Genomic DNA, 14,851 nt, shown 5'->3' on the forward strand with positions numbered 1-14,851 from the left:
AGCTAAAATAGATTTGTAAACAACATTGAAAGGACTTGTTTACTAAATAGAAATAGGAGGGGCACCTGGGTGGCTCAGTCGGTTAAGCATCTGACTTCAGCTCAGGTCATGATCTTAGGGCTTGTGGGTTCAAGCCCCTCATCAGGCTCTGTGATGACAGCTCAGAGCCTGAAGCCTGCTTCAGATTCTGTGTCTCCCTCTCTCTCTGACCCTCCCCCACTTGTGCTCTCTCTCTCTCAAAAATAAATAAACATTAAATAAATAAATAAATAGATAGATAGATAGATATAGGAGGAGAATAGGGAAGAGTCAAGAATGACTATAAGGATTTGAGTCTGAATAAACTAGAAAACTATAGTGCTATGAACACGAGTAAGGGCATTAGTCCAGGAAAGGAGCAAGTCTGGTATAAAGATTCACTCAACAAATATCCACTTAATATTCACCTCACACCTAACCCTTTTGTAGGTAGTGGGAATACAACAGTTAACAAAACATACAAAAATTTCTGCCTTCATAGAATTTATATTCTGGTGGAGGAAGAGGACAATAGATAAAACAAATAAGTGCTATGAACGCTAGATGTCCTATGAAGAAATCCAAAGCAGGAATGTGGGACTAAGAGTTTGAGATGATTAATTTGCATTTAGAAATTAGTCTGAGATGGACCTGAGATATCCAGATGGAGGTGTCCAGATGACTGGAACTCAAGATAAGTTAGAGCTAGTGGTACAAAATAGAGATTTCAGAGTCAGAAACAAGAGAGCCAGACATGTTGTCTAAGGGGTCAGCTTACTGTTCACAGGGTGCTATGTCCTTGATGTAGTCACTACAATTGCCCAGTATGACCTCCAGTTTTTCAGGTCAAAGTAATTCTATTTTGTCAGTGTATGTAGAAATGATTGGGTTTGAGACAACTAACTCATGCTAAAACTACATGCTGATGTAAAGTCAGAATTTTAATGTTAAAATTAAAAACATAAACTACCAATTTAGTGGGAGAGCTCACCTTATTTAGTTAATACCTGTAGAAAAGTCTATGTAGTTAGGTAGAATATCTGACTCCTTCTTGCTTATCACAGAACCAGAGCTAGGAGAATGAACTGAACAATGTCAATGGTTGTGATTGCTTCATGCATTCCTTAAGCTACAAAGAATTTTGCCAAGGGACAGTAATGCTTCTTCCAGGTCAACTGTCTTTCCAGACAGAGGAAGAAACATGATATCAAAGTTTTACCCATTGATTCCTTTTCTTCTAGGCCCCTTACAGACCCTTCCTTGCATTCCTTTTTACTTACAACAATGTATAGTTCTTTTGGAACTGACCTATAGTTAAATAGTATTGTTATGACTTATGGAATTTTAAGGTTTGATGAAAATTAAGATACCAATAGCTTCATCTCTAAAGTATCTGCAGGCATCTAGGAACTTTTCCAGGGCTCATGACTGGATGCTATATGTCATATCCTGAGAGAACTCAAAAAACCACTCAGAACAAACATCTTCATCCACAATGAAGTTCTTCTCACCCACCCCCCTACTCATTTTGGCACGAAACTTAGTGTGGTATAAGAGAAGCAGAACTGAGAAGTAGCTGAAAATGTGTTGATGTTGAAGATGTGCCAGTCTTTACTTTTTTTTTTAGCACTTAATATGGGACAAGGCACTTTGCTAAATGCTAGGGATACAACAGGCAGTTCCTCATGGGGTTTGCAGTTTATTGAGGTAGGAAGTATAAACCATTGTCAAAGTTAATTCCTGTGAATCTGTCTTAGATATTACATCAAATCCCTGACCTCTATAATCCCAGGACTCATCGTGAAAATGAGAGTTTTCTAAGATTTTGCAAGCCAGGTTCTGTCTTTCTTGCTACCCCATGGTAGCCCATGGACATGAGCCCATGGATCCTGAGGGGGTATGGGTAGCCTAATCATGATAACATCTACTGACTACAGGGAATATATGCAGAAAGAAATCAAGTGAATTCATAAGCATGTATAGGCAAGAAAAGAGAGCTAAGAACACAATAATGAAATATGTCTACACCTTGGGGACAAACAAGAAGAAATGGGGCCAGCAAAGGAAACAGGAATGGTTTGGGAAGTAGAAAAAACAGTTTGATACTTGCCACAGATATGCCAGCAGATATGCCACAGAAAGCAAAGAAGAATGCGGGAAAGGACCAGCAGTAGACACCAGTGAGTTATTGGATCTGGAGATAAGAAGTCACTGGTCATCTCTAAAAGGGCGATTTCAAACCCTAAGTGCTAGGGTTTGAAGCCAGAAGACAGGATAATGATGACTGACTATATGGTACAGACAGAGCAACAAAATCAATACTTTCTTTGTTTTCAAAAAGGAGAAATGAAATAAGCACGCAGATACAATAATGTACACTTCTTAAAATGAGTAAATATATGAAAAAGTAGGGAAAAGAGTATTTTAAGTATTTTTTGTTTTCAAGTCAGATGCCAAATTCTAGAACTTAGATGGATTTCTCCTTTAATTAAAATGCAATGTAGTAATTATCTTGCTAGGAAAATCATAATGTATGTCCACATTTTGCATGAAATCCTGCTACTGATTACACAACAATTCTACAAAATAAGAAAGTATAATTCTTAATTTTATACAGATGAATAAATATTTCCTTTCAATGTGCAAAAGAGAATGTGTCAAGATTCAAATCTTTAGTCAGGATTCTAACAGTCTTTATAAGCTAAAATGCCATTGATTTCTGTGTAAAATGAGACTGTCTTTTCTATAAATGTATTATTCTCTGTCTCCAAATCAATTAAAGATACCTTGCTATATTCACAGGAGACTCCCTAACAAATCAATGCTAATTCCAAAAAATGTTTTAGAATTTTAAAATTTCATTCACTAATTTTAGTCACTAGATTGATTCATATTGAACAGGACTGGCATTCAAAAAAGAGTATATTACATAAAATTATTACTATATATACCTATTATTAACTGAGTGAAAAAAGACCTTATATAAAAGTGATTTCACAATTAATAATAGTACTGTGATTACAGTCAGTTCCCAATATCCATGAGGAAGAAATATAACTTGGTTTGTTTTCCTACAACTTAACTGAATTTCTATTTCAAACCCTAGTTCTGCCTACATGGATCATGCCATAGTCAGGCTTTGTTCTTGGACACCTCAAATAATCATGGGTACTACTCTCTCCGTAGGGCTTTGTCCAAAAGGAAGGGCAAAAGACCTTCAATATCAGATCCACCAACATCTATTTTTCCATTGCTTCCTTGCTATCTCTCCTCTTTCAAGGCACCCCTGATAAAGGGTATCCACAGTTAATCCACAGGGCATTAACTGTATATAAAACCCACAGTTAACATCATATTTAATAGTGAAAGGCAGAATGCTTTTTCCCTAAGATCAGGAGCAAGACAAAGATGTACACTTTAGCCACTTATATTCAACACTGTCCTGGAATTTCTAGCCAAGGCAAGTAGCCAAGAAAATGAAATAAAAATCATCCAGATTAGAAAGGAGAAAGTCAACCTTTTTCTATTTACAGATGGATGTGATCTCATATATAGAAAACCCTGATTAATCTATTGAAAACAATTAGAGATAATAAAACAGGATACAAAAATCAATTATATTTCTCTACACTAGCAATAAACAACCCAAACTGATATCAAGAAAACAATTCCATTTTCAATAGCATGAAAAGAGTAAAATATTTAGAAATAAATGCAATTAAAGAAGACAAAATGTATACTCTGAAAACTACAAAACACTGTTCAAAGAAATTAAAGATCTAAATAAATGGAAAGACATCCCATGTTCGTACATCATAAGACTAATTATTAAGATGTCTACGTGGATCCTGCTTGGGATTCTCTCTCTCCCCTCTCTCTACCGCCCTCCCCCCAACGAGATGAATAAATAAACATTAAAAAAAAACACAGAATGAGAAGAAAATTTGCAAATTATATACCTGATGAAAAGACAAATCAATTTTTAAATGGACAAAGGGAGGGATACCTGGGTGGCTCAGTCAGTTAAGTGTACTACTCTTAATTTTGGCTCAGGTCATGATCTCATGGTTGTGAGATGGAACACTGTATTGGGCTCTGTGTTGGGCATGGAGGCTACTTGAGATTCTCTCTCTCCCTCTCTCCCTCTCTCCTTCTGCCCCTACCCTGCCTCTAAAATGAAATACAATAAAACAAAAATAAAAATAAAATGGACAAAGGGAGAAACAGGACCTCTCATTCATTACTGATGGGAATGCAAAATGGTTCAGCCACTTTAGAAAACATCTTGGTAGTCTCTTAGAAAACCAAACATATTACCATGATCCATCAATTGTACTCCTTGGTATTTATCCAAATGACTTGAAACATATTGTCCATACACAAACTTGAACATGACTGTTTATAACTACTTTACTTATAATGGCCAAAACTTGGAAGAACCAAATATCCTTTAATAAATGAATAGATAAACTGTGGTGCATCCATACACTGAATATTTTCGGTGATAAAAAGAAATGAGTTATTAAGCCATGAATAGACATTAAAGAACCTTAAATGCATATTGCTAACTGAAAGAAGCCTACTTGTAAAGACTACATACAATATGATTCCAACTATATGAAATTTTGGAAAAGGCAAAACTATAGAGACAGTAAAAAGATGAGTGGAAGCCAGAAGAAGGGAGAAGGGGAGACAGGAAGGATGAATAGTGAAATGTGGGATTTTTAAAGCAGTGGAACTATTCTGTATGATACTATAATGGTGAACACATGTCATTATAAATTTGTCAAAACTCATAGAAACTACAATACAAAGAGTGAAACCCAATGTAAACTATGGACTTCAGTTAATAGTGTATCAATAGTGGTGCATCAATTATAACAAGTGTGCCACACTAATGCAAGATGTTAATAATAGGGAAACTGGGAGGGGGGAAGAGGGAGCTGTGGGAAAGGGAGTATATGGTAACTCTGTACTTTCTGCTCATTTTTTCTATAAATTACTCTTAAAATTTATTACTTTTTTAAACATGGGCAAAGAATCTAAATAGATAGTTCTCCAAAGAAGATATATCAATGGCCAATAAGTGCACAATAGGTGTTCAATTATCATTAGCCAACAGGAAAATGCAAACTGAAACTGTATTGAGCTACCACTTCACACCTATAGAATGACTACAACCAAGAAGACCAGGCTGGCTCAGGCGGTAGAACATACGACTCTTGCATCTAAGGGTTGTGAGTTCAAGACCCACATTGGGTGTGGAGCTTACATTAAAAAAAAAAAAAAAAAAAAAAAAAAAAGACAGATGAGGATGTGGAGAAATTGAAATTGGTACCTTTACATACAGCTGGTGGGAATGCGAAATGTATAATTACTTTGGAAAACAGTCTGGCAGTTACTCAAAAGGTTAAATGTAGAGTTACCATGTGACCCAGTAATTCTACTCCTAGGTATATATCCAAGAGAATTAAAAACACATCCACATAAAATTTGTACACAAATGTTCATAGCAACATTACTCATAATAGCCCAAATTGGAAACAACTCAAATGTCCATCAACTGATGAAATCGATAAATAAAATGCAGTATATCCATACAATGTAATATTATTCATTACAATAAAAAGCAATAAGAAGAAATGGTATACTGATAAATGCCGCGACACAGATGAACCTTGAAAACATAATGCCAAGTGAAAGAAAACCCATCATGAAAGACTACATATATTCCCACTTATATGAAGTATCCAGAACAGGTAAATACATAGAGACAGAAAGTAAATTAGTGGTTGCCTGTGTTTGGGGGTTTGGAGCATAAATGGGAAATGACTGCTAATGGTTATGAGGTTTCTTTCTGGAGTGATAAAAATATTCTAAAATTTATTGTGGTGATGGATGCATTATCCTGTGAATATACTAAAATCCACTGAATTACACAGTTTAAATTGGTGAATTGTATAATAAGGGAATTATGTCTCAGTAAAGCTATCGTCTTTAAAAAATAAGGAATTGATTGAAGATATCTGTGAAAACAAGAATCAGAGGTGATAGATTTAAAGCAACACTTTTTTTTAATTCTAAAAATTGTCAAAATATTTGAATGTACAAGACCAAAAGTCTAAAAATCTAGAATATAATAACCAGATAACCACACACTTCATATGAGACGCTGATGGCTTAAGTTTCTTATACTGAAGGCATAATTTTCTTACATCAAGGCTTAAGTTTCTACTATAGGTTGATCTTACTGATTCAAAAGAGAAAAATTATTTACATTTTGACAGCTAGTTTATAAGATGTCTGCCATAATTCCAAACATTCCATCTTGAAATGGAAATGTCTAGCAGAAAAAGAGGGCACTTTGTCCTGTGTGTCTCTTTTTATGAGGAAGGAAATATTTTCCAGAAGCCTCCATTGCAAATTTCCCCTCTTGTCTCATTGGCCAGAACTGTGTCTCATGCCCCTTCCTAATCAGACTTTGTGTGGCTGCTGGGATGGTTGGGAGGAGTTTACCATCATTGACTTAGACTAATCAGGATTTACCTGTGTCGAGTGAGTGTGGGGTGGATACCAGAACAAAATTAGGACTCTACTGGCAAGGACAGGAGCAGGAATATTGGGTGGGCACTAGCTAAACCTGCTACATAAACAAAAAAGAAATATAAAATAAAAATTTTCCTGTACATCTTTCAGCTCAGAATGAAGTATGTCCCTTTCTTCTGTGCCAAATCAGAAATGAAGCAAGAGTTTTACAGCCTCCTAGAGCATTTGATTTTTCTGGGGATTTTCCCCCCCTCAAAAAACAACCATTACTTCCTGGAAAAGGTGTACCAGAGCACACATTCTAGGAGGTCATCAGAAACCTACTTCCAGGTCTTTGCTAGCACATCATTAGCATAAGCCATTATTCTCTACCAGTGGTCCTGCACCATACAATTTTGGATGTATGCTTACTTATAGAATGCCACCAATTTCTTACTACTCAAAATCAGTGTCATTCACTCACATAACAAATGTTTAAGCAGAACTAACTCTACTATATGAATGATGAGTAATACCTACTAAATGCTTACTGAATGCCAGGTACTATTTTAAGTGCTTTACATATGCTTGTTTATTTAATCCTGAAAGGAACTTTTATGAAGTAGGTATTACTACAATTTCTATTCTGCAGATGAATGAGTTATGAAAAGGATAAGTATCTTGCCAGAGAACACAAAGGTAAGTAAAGCATGAACCCTTATTTTACAAACAACAAAGGAAACTGAGACTGACAACAAGCCATTTGCCTGAGAATAAGCAACAGAGGATAGAAGCTGACAGGAGAGAACTCAAACCAGGCAGGCTAACTCCAAAATCAGAGCTAAGAAACTACTGCTCCGTACGTTACAGGCTGTAAGTGTAATTCATGCAAGGCCATCTCACCCAGTTAGACAATGACTTTCCAAATAAGATTTTCAAAAACTCATATTGGTTTTTGTAAAATAACTTCAAGAGAATGTCTTGATTATTCTAGACACCATTTAAGATTCAAATTTCCATCTCGGAGTACTGCTGCAAAGCTTGCTGTTCTCAGCCACTTATTTATAACACAGTTTACCATATTTGTTTCTCTTAATGAGTACAAATCTGTGCACCAGTTAGGGTTATTGGATTTAAACATGAAAACTCTGCCTGATCTGGAACCATTACAATTTAACTCCCTCAAGCAGGTGGTCAAGTTAAAAGGATGGTGAAATCCATTAAGGAAAATCTGAATCAGATGACAATTGTGTGTCAGAAAGATTAACCAGTTTAACTAACCAGATTTCTCAACCCTCACCAAATCACTCTAGACTCCAATAATAGGAGGCTGCCCTGTCTAATTATCAGTGGTACTCTGAATTCCATTCCACCTGCTGACATCTTGTCACAGCCTCCTTCCTTCAGTTTCCACTCATTAGAGCTCAATGGTATTAAAGCTATTTGTTATTGTTTTCTTCTTTTTGTGGGCTGAATTGTGTCTCTCCAAAATTTATATGTTGAAGCCCTAAAGCCCAGTACCTTAGAATATGACTATATGGAGATAGGACATTTTAACAAAGTGATTAAGTTAAAATGAGGTCTTTAGGGTGGGCCCTAATCCAATCTGACTGGTGTCCTTATAAGAAGAGGAAATTTGTACACACGAAGAGACACCAGCAATGTGCATGCACAGATGAAAAACCACGTGAGGACATAGGGAGAAGGCCACTATTTGCAAGGCAAAGAGAAAGACCTCTGAGGAAACCAACCCTGCCAGCACCTTAATAGACTCCTAGTCTTCTGAACTATAAGAAAAGAAATTATTTTGTTTGAGCCACCCAGTCTGTGGTATTTTGTTATGATATCCAACACACTAATAAACGTCCATTGTTTATATGAGCCTCTCCAAAGAACAGTCTTTGACATATTCACCTTTGTATCCTTTACAAATACTTGAACATTAAAGGCACTCTTTCCATGTTTATCTTGTTATTATTACTGTTTCAATATTCACTTCAAATATCTTTAACCAGATATAGGTGATAAGGCCCTACAAGACCAAAAAACAACAACAGCAACATATTCAATTTTTAAAATGTTATGTAATATCTGCCATGTGCTAGGTGTTTAATATACAAAGAGGAAGAAGACTATCCCTACCCTTAAGATATTTATTTCCAGTCATCTAGAAAGGCATATAAATTAATAACTACAATATTGCTGGATTAATTCTGATGATGGGTTTGGGGAGTGGAGAAATCACACCTTATCAGATATTTGAAGGCCACTTTGCTATCATAGAACTGTCTTTGCTCATTTATTTCAGGAGAGCAGCTTGTATCTTACCCTAAGTGTAACATGGGTCAGCAGTAGCACAACAGCCTGTTCTGCTGTAGAACCTGTGATTCCAGGTTGACTTGACAACAACACTCTCACTAAGAACAGTCCCTCTACAACCACCAGGAAACAACTGTTTGGACCATTTCATGAGGATGAGAATAATTCTTTTTGGCTACCACACCATTCAAGTGGAGTCACCAAATGTCTCTACATCCACCCTTATAACACAGAGGCAAGCTCAATTAAAAAAAGACAACCGCCTTGCTGGTTAAGATTTTCTTAGCTCAGCATGAGGGGATATTATCAATGCCAGAGAACTCTGAGGTTGCTTTCGTTCTTTCTGCGTTGCAGCATGTGCGTGTTGCAGTTTTTGGTGAAGGAATTATTAGGTCAAAGTAGTTGTAGTCCCAGTAGAGAAGCATTGTTGAAAATGTGGTTTTGCTGCTACCTAAATAACACATTTTAGTCATCTATAAAATGAGAGGGTTGAACAAAATCATCTCAAAGGTCCCTTTTTGTTCTCAAATTCTATGATTCTGTAATCAATAGCTCAACTTTTTAAAATGTAAACAAGCCTCAAGAAATCTTTAAGCTTCTAGCTTGTTTATGCACATTTACAATTTATTCATTGGGGATTATGTTACATAACAGTAGTAGTTATACATGTTCCTAAAAATGAATTCATTTTATTTCTGTTGCCCTTTGAATACTTTTGATGTTGCATTTTAAAGTTCCTCAGGGTAGGGGCGCCTGGGTGGCGCAGTCGGTTAAGCGTCCAACTTCAGCCAGGTCACGATCTCACGGTCCGTGAGTTCGATCCCCGCATCGGGCTCTGGGCTGATGGCTCGGAGCCTGGAGCCTGTTTCCGATTCTGTGTCTCCCTCTCTCTCTGTCCCTCCCCCGTTCATGCTCTGTCTCTCTCTGTCCCAAAAATAAAATAAACGTTGAAAAAAAAAAAATTTAAAAAAAAAATAAAGTTCCTCAGGGTATAGTCTAATATATTATACTACATTAGTCTCAATATCTAAGTACGCCACTGAAAATTTTATTTTTTTATTGATTCCCAAAATGATGCTTCTATAGAAAAATACTTGATTTTAAGAGGAACATTTCCTGGGGTGGGGGGGGGAGGAAATGTTTTGGTCTCTACTATAAAATAATTTACTTTGAAAACTAAAAATAGAGGTTCTTTTGAATGTTAAAACTTCCTTCTTTAATGAGAATTACTATGCACTGTTCATTTCATTTATAAAAAAAGATCAGCTGAATTTCTTAATACCAAATGAGCTTCTCCTGGTGTTTCAACTCTCACTGAAACTAAGGCCCTTATATCTGAGTAGAAATCTCACTAATTTCAGGAAAAAAATTATATATAATTCAAATGAACTGTACTAGTTTCAAAATGGAAATCAAGGTATATGGTTTACATTCATGGATCTCCTCTGTGCAATCTGACATTAATGTGTCCCTTAATTCCTTCTTTTATTCTTCTAACCTTCACTGTCCTCTCTCCAGCTATCTTTTTACTTCTCCTTCCTTTCACAGATCCTTACTAAACAAATAAAAAATTTATGTATCTCTTGCCCATATAGTTCTATCCCAGAATGGTGATTTCAAAAGAACACAATCCAAGAACAAAAAGGACTTTTAAAAAACTCGAATACCAAGAAGAGAATACACAATTCACTTCAACACTTCTTAAAATCCCCTGTATTCTCTCACATCCACTGTCCTCACACATACCAGGTAGTCTTTTCCTGCTTTTGCACCTGCCCCCAGAAAACTTTTCACCCAACTCTAGCCCTCTGGTTCTTTGCTTCACACCTTTTTTTGGTCTCAATTCTTATTTTTAAAAAGTCCAAAAGAACCAGGACAGAAGAAAAGCTGGTAGTTCGTATATTTGTAATTTGTGTTCTAAAGGTATATGAAGAAACACAGACTCTACCTTTAAAATCCTATAATCAATGGAGGATATTCAACACTTGTTGGACATCTAAATACATCAAATGCTATGCCAAGCACCATGGATATAAAGATGAATAGGCAAGAGTCTCTGCCTTAAGGAAGTTGACAGCACAAGGTGCAGGTGGCCACGTGGACAGACAACTAGAATGCATTGTGATAAATGCTAAAGTAAACTTTACACAGAAAATGCTATGGAAACTTGACCGAACTTTAAAAATGACTCACTATCCAGTACTCTTAATGGTATTTCTCTTTGTTACAGGAACTCCAATCTTGAATTGAAAATAATTCATCACTATTTTGTCACTGTCTCTGCCTCTCTGCCTAACTTGTCCCCTGAGTTTTGCAGCTTCATATCTATTTCTAATAATATCCTCCAAATATGTGGTAAACTGGAGTGGTGATGGTGAGGGAGAGGGGGGGAAAAAACAAAAAACAACAATAAAAGAAAGCCTGGCCCTTATCTCCCAAAGGAAAGAAATTTTGAAAATGTCAGAAATGTGACTGAGTTGTCAGAAGGACATGGATTCAGCATTATGAACTTTGAAACATATGATCTGTGTTTTTGTTATTTGGAGTTTATTTTCTACAATAGCAGTATGATCATCACAAAAATTTCATGAAGATTAAAAAACAAAAGCCCACTCTGCCCAAGCAATCTGTGTCTTTCCTAATATTTTTAATCACATTCTTCCAATGCCCTTAGCATCATATTCAACTTCTGGAACGTCTTCCTAAGTGGGCTCTGCCCCAATTTCTCCCAATTAAAGTATATCTAATCTGCTTCCAGATTAATTATCCTAAATAATATTTATGTCACTCCCTTTTAAAAGCTGCAATAGTTCCCAATGTCTATAGGATAAATCTCAAACTCTTTAGCTTCACATAAAGATTCTTGAAATTTTGGTACCCCAGACCATCTTTACAACCTTATTTCTTACTCCTAACTCAACCATATGCTCCAGTGAACTCAAATGCTCAGCCTCTTCAAGAAACACTTGCTGATTGATTTGCCTAGAAATGCTTTTTCTGAAAACTGCTCCTCCTTCCTTCCAACAACATGGTTATAGTTACCTTGCAAAGTAACTCTGATTACCATTGGTGATTGATCCAAGAGTGACACCTGACCCAAACTGATCCAATGAGGAATTTTAAATGGAAACTGGAATAGTCCAGGCTCAGTCTGGTTGTCATTTTCTGCCACGTCATTTTCTGGTTGTCATTTTCTTCCATTTTCTGGGACCGAGAAAGAAGAGCTGATATGAAGTAAGGAATGAAGCAGATATGTAGACGAGAGCAAAGACAAGACACAGAAAGAAAAGGACTGTAGTCTTCATCTATTGTGTTCATCTGACCCAGCTGTATTCTGCCTTTGGGGCCCAACAGACACTGTGTAGTCATAATAATAAATTACCTCCTTTGCTTAGGTTATTTTAAATGAATTCTGTTACTTGCATCCCAAAAGAGTTGTAATTAGTCTAATGATATTTGCCTTTTAGAGAATTCTCTCTGTGCACAATGTGGAAAGAAGATGGGCTAATAAGGGAAGAGAACAGAGGCAATGAGACCAGACAGGAGGCCACTGGAAGCATCCAGGAACAGGACTTAGTGATGATTGGATGTGGGAGGTTAGCAAGGGTGGTGGGGACTATGAATGACCTGAAGGCTGGATGACTGGTTGGAGAGTGGGAAAGAGAATACTAAAGAATTTAAGGTATGATGATGAACTCTGCTCTACATGAGATAACTCATGTTATACATGAGATAGCACAATTCCTAGGCCATAGTAGGTACTCCACACATGTCAGTGTCCACATCCCCCAACTCCATTTACATTTGTCTCCCTTGTTAGGCCATGTGTAAGCTCCTAGAAAGCACAGATTATACACTATTCCATAGCCCTCACAGTGACTACTCAGGTCCTGGTATACTGTAGACATTCAGTAAATATTTGTTGATTTCATTTTATTTTTATGCTAGACAGCTTTGTTTTGATTGCTTATAATGATATATCTTCTCAAAGTGAACACTCAGAATATATTGTATAGACTTGCTTTTTTAGACAAAGAATCAAAAGAATGCTTTCCTCACTATAATCTTGTTTGATTTTGCAGTGGTCTTGAAAAAGTCTGAATTCTAATAAAGGGTCATTTTATTTTTGATTGGTAAAAAATAAGTAAGATCCAGACACAAAAAGAATAAATAAATAAGCTTTTCATTTATAAATATGTGTGAATCTAAAAGTTCTCAGTAAACATCAATGCACAATACTTAAAAATAAATCTGAAAGCTGAATACAGAGCCTGACTCCTAATATAAACACAAACTAATCAAACCCAAGAATTTAGAATTTGAAACAGCTCTTGTTGTTGAATCTCAATCTCTATTTCACATATAACTATAAGGCCTTTTGGAAATTAATTCTTTTCTAGTTCTCTATAAAAAAAGATTATTCTTACTATTTAATATATATTATCTATATATAGATCTAATATAATAATTGTATGGAATATATCATTATATAATAAATTTGTATTAAAATTCTAATATGTATTATTTATAGAGAGAAAAAGAGTGCAAATGTGGCAAACATATTTAAAGATTTAAAAATTCATCTTGGGGGGCACCTGGGTGGCTCAGTCGGTTGAGCGTCTAACTTTGGCTCAGGTCATGATCTCTCAGTCTGTGATTTCAAGCCCCGCATTGGGCTCTGTGCTGACAGCCCAGAGCCTGGAACCTGCTTTGGATTCTGTGTCTCCCTCTCTCTCTGCCCCTCCCCCGCTCATGCTCTGTCTCTCTCTCTCTCTCTCTCTCTCTCTCTGTCAAAAATAAACATTAATTTTTTTTTAATAATAATAAATAAATAAATAAATAAATAAATAAAAATTCATCTTGGGGCATGTGGATGGCTCAGTCGCTTAAGTGTTTGACTCTTGATTTCCACCCGGGTCATGATCTCACAGTTCGTGAGTTTGGGCTCCACATCAGGCCCTGTGCTGACAGCTTGGAGCCTGCTTGGGATTCTTTCTCTTTCTCTCTCTACCCCTCCCCTACTCGTGCTGTCTCTCTCTCAAAAAAAAAAAAAAATGAAAAGAAAAAAACTCATCTTAACAAATTATATTGCCATAGACATTTACAATCAATCCGAGAAAATCATGACTAGGTAGTTAATTTACTAGCCATAACTGAAGAGGAGAGATGAGCCATGATTCATGCATAGCTGCTATACGTGGCCAATATACCTCTGCAGATTCCTGGGCATTGAGGGAAGCAGATACAACCTGAGAAAGAATTCTCTAATGTGGGAAATCTAGGTCACCCAATATAAAATGTGATCTGAGAGGCAGTGAACTGCCCACCAGTGGAGCATTCTTTTGAGTTAAGGAGATTATCTCTAGGAGACTTCTGTTACAATGCATATATTAAGGAAAACTGATAAAGCATTGACCTGCTCTTATCTATAAACACATTGTTGGGCTTTGTTCGTTTTAGTAACTCCCTATCACCTAAAAGAGAACCATGGTTTGGCCCTTTGGCCCTACCTACCTTCTTAAGCTCATTTCTTGTCATTCTTTCCTTCCCAGCAGACCCTCTTCTCCCTCTCCATAACTGGTGCCTTCTCAGTGCTTCAGGTTTCAAATTAAATGAGATCTCTCAGGTATTCTAAGTTCCTTGAACAAGACTTTATTGTGCAAGTCCTGATGTAATTAATATTATGTAAAAATTTCCCAGGAGCATCTGAGACCAGTATGTCTCAGATATTTTTACCTATTATTTTTTTATACTCTAAAAGATTTTTAAAAATGCTCTATCTCAGCACAAATGCATACCAGGGTACATGACTGCAGGTGGCAGCTGGTCTGGAGCAGCCAGACATAGCAGCAGATATGAAGGGCACAGAAAAGAATCTTTCATTTGTATCACCAGCCCTTTTTCTGGAAGGAAGAGAGGAATCAGGCTGATTTAATATACTGGGTATATGGTACAATCAATGCAGCACTCATGTTTATGTCATGATCAT

Source organism: Panthera uncia (genome assembly GCF_023721935.1).
Source record: "Panthera uncia isolate 11264 chromosome B3 unlocalized genomic scaffold, Puncia_PCG_1.0 HiC_scaffold_1, whole genome shotgun sequence".
In the NCBI taxonomy this organism is placed as follows: domain Eukaryota; kingdom Metazoa; phylum Chordata; class Mammalia; order Carnivora; family Felidae; genus Panthera; species Panthera uncia.